The following is a 3,673-nucleotide window of genomic DNA, read 5'->3' as shown; positions in this document are numbered from 1 at the left end:
CGACGTTAGAAAAAAATATTTTAAAATAGCCCAATGCTTTATGATTAAAACAAAGAAATTTAGCTAAATCGAATAAATACGTGGTGTGACACAAAAGAAATGGGAATAAGTGTGTAGCTTGAAAAAACAATGGAGTTGGCAGAAATTGTTTTGGTGGCATCATCCCACACACATCCTCTATTCATGTTGCTAATTTCGATTGAATCGGTCATACCATTTGGAAGTATTGCGTTATTTAGTGGACACGTGCAACTGCATTCTGCCGGAAAAATGTTTAATATAAAACCCGAACAGCGAATAAACATCAAGTTTCTTGTAAAATTTGTTGAAATCTGTTGTAACATGTGATGAGACATGATTTTTTACCTATTACCCAGAAAGTAAGCGCTCGTCGATGCAGTGGAAGTCTCCAGAATCCCCAAAACTCAAGAAAGCACGCATGTCAAAATCAAAATTCGACATTAATGGAATTGTAATGATTAAGTGGTTTTCCAGTGGTCAGACTGTTAACCAACACTATTATATTGAAGTACTAAAAAGATTTAGTGAAAAAATTAGGAAAAAAAGGCCACAGTTGTGGAGCGATGAGTGGTTGTTGCACCAGGACAATGCACCCGCTCACACGGCACTGTCTGTCAAGCAGTTTCTGACCAGCAAAAATATTACTGTTACGGAGCATCCTCCTTTTTCAGCCGATTTGGCTCCATGCGACTTTTTTTTATTTCCTAAAGTTAAATTTGGCTTAAAGAAAACCTATTTCACCTGAGTTGAAAAGGTTCAGGCAGAAACGGAGAATCTCCCAAAGGGATTTCCAAAAACCTCGTTCCAGAATTGTTAGCAGCAATGGCAGCGCCGAATACAAAAGTGTGTGAATGCTGAAGGGGACTATTTTGAAGGTGATAATATCACGGAAAACTGATTCTGCAGGTACAGTGATTTATTGGACTAGTCCCGTTACTTTTGTGTCACACCTCGTATTATAATTTCTGAAAAAAAAAATCTTAAGAGAAGCCTATTTTCGTTAAAATGGGCAAAAATTACAAACTTTCAAGACTTAACTACAATACATTTTGATTAGAGCAAAATTGCAGATGATGAGATCCAAAAGTGATCAATTTGGCGTGGAATAACCCTGTTACGATGCGGTGCTGTTAGTACAACGACAACCTTAAAATTATGCGTTTCATCAAACATTCTTTGTGTTGTTGGTACGTTGAAATTTTTTTGTGTAAAGTATCTAACACTAATGTTTTTATGCTCATTTTATTCTATTCGTATTGTCGACTTAGAAATCCACAGATTGTTATCTTCTTCAATTTTAGTAAAAACACTGAAATTATTCTTCAAAGTTTCTGCACTACTATCGGGACACAGTCTTATCAATATATATAGATTGACATTATATTTTTATATATTTTATCTACATAAATGTTGAAGTAACTTTCATACAATTAAAGCCTAAAATACTTTACATTCCAAATATCATGAGTGTTTTTTGTCTTTACTGCTTGTCTCACAATTAGTGTAGGTCCCTGAAATGGGAGGTAGTTGACGTGATTTTGAACAAAATTTCCCTTTGCAAAAATAAGATTTGAAGCTTCGTTTTTGAATTATTAAGCAAAAATACGAGTCAATCAGAGCGCGGGGATTATGCACGCCGAGAAGCGGGAACGACAACTTCGAGTCTAGCGGCTGAATGCAAACGTGATCAAGCGCCTTTGCCTCGAAACAGTATAAACTTCTAATAAAAAAACTTTACATTAAAACTCAGTTAAATAACGAAGAAAATACTTAAAAGTAGTGTTCATTTATTCATTCTTCGTGAATACATGATAAGCAACATACACCGTCAGTGAAGTAAATTTAATGATAAAAGATTTAATAAGATTTAAAGATTTATTTTAAAAAATATAATCAGTATAAATATTAACATTAATTAATCCGATTTATTTTGAATTTGGCTTATAAGGACAAGCTCTCCACTTTTGCGATGATTGAAACCAAAGTTTTTAATCTGTATAGCACGCAGTTAGGTTGGAAGTATTTAAGATCAGATTATGTTCTAGCTAAAATGTAGTTTAAAATTTTGATTAGAGAAAGAAACATAAGACTGTTAAAGCAAAAGGTTTTATGTTTTTATGGTTTCACGTTGTTTCAGTTTTATAGGAAAATGATACCAAAAAGACGCAAACAGGAACAAGTAGGCATCTTGTATAAAAAATTATTTAGAATCCAAGAAAAGTGGAAAAATTTACAAACAGGAACAGAAAGTTTGACTTCGCCCAGCGAACACAAGGAAAATGTTCTTTCAATAATTTATCCGTCTGTTTTAGACGATGAGTCTCTTTATGTTAGTAACAAAATATTTACCTATATGGTTTTCAATCGACATTCCAAATTTGAATTGATGAAAGAATAATGTATCAAATTAATGCCTCTACATCGAGTTGGTGTGCATCGACTTAATTCTAAAAGATTATGTGACTGATGTAAAAAAGACTCTAAAATCCAATTAAAGATAGATAATGAGTCTGCCATTTCCTATATTAATAAAACGATACGACAAGATTTTAAGCTCTTGTAATACTGGTAACCAAAAGCATTTCCAGTAGGCTGGAAGAAGAATAATTCTATTTACATCATGTACGCGTCGAATAAGAAACCTTTAGAAACAGAGGCCCTATCGCTGATCAAAAACAAGTTGGAGTTAAATGATATGACTTTCAATAATAACATTAAAAAATGTAGTAATACGAAGTAGAATTGTTTGCCACGAAAGCAAGTAGTAAATGTCATCGTTTCTTCTCTTGATTTTCCGGACGAGCAATGGAGGTCATAAACATATTCATAATAACCTGGTCTAATCTAGACTTTTGCCTCAATCTTCTCAGTATTTCAAATCACTAGCATAAGAAAATCGCCTGTGTTGGAATATATAAAAATCCCGCGTTATTTGAAGACAAGGAATAAACATCCTGTCCAATTAGAAGTCCAACGAGTTACATCGTCGAAGATAGTTCTTGTAAGGGACCGTTTACGCTCTACACTCTACACTATGCCAGTAACCTGCACTAGTATCATTTCCAGTAGTTGATCGAATTTTTATTTTTTACTTTGCCTGTACCAAGTCTGTCGTTAGAAAGAGAAAATGGTTTCTTTTAATTAGGTTTTAGCATTTAATTTTCTGCAAAATAGTTTTTTTTTAAATAATGTGAAATCAAATTGTATCATATAACTAATATGGCAAAACGGGGTACTCGTTCAAATCACTGTACAAATGCTTGACATCTAATTTATAGTGGCTTGTATACAGGGTGTTCGACATGTGAGCATTTTCGAGATAAGGGTTGGGAGATGAGGCGATACTAAACAATTGTTTCTTTTTCTTTTATAATTAAATTAGTTTCTGAATTATTAATGAAAAATTCCGACCAATCTTCGACCGTGACGATTGAAAAAGCGTCTTTAGGCCTGGTCAGTATAATTGTTTAGTAGGAAGCCTTTATTTTAAAATTCCTTATTTGCTAGTTAATAAATAGAACAATTAAAAATAATGTTCAGTTATTCGTTGTTCGTAAATAAGAGATAAACCAATTATTTTTAATGCGTGTAAACGGAGTAAATCGATTTCTGATAATTTATGCAAAACATATCTAGTAACTCAAAATGTTAC

This window comes from Megachile rotundata, chromosome 2, assembly GCF_050947335.1.
Source record: "Megachile rotundata isolate GNS110a chromosome 2, iyMegRotu1, whole genome shotgun sequence".
In the NCBI taxonomy this organism is placed as follows: domain Eukaryota; kingdom Metazoa; phylum Arthropoda; class Insecta; order Hymenoptera; family Megachilidae; genus Megachile; species Megachile rotundata.
This window is presented reverse-complemented; position numbering follows the sequence as displayed.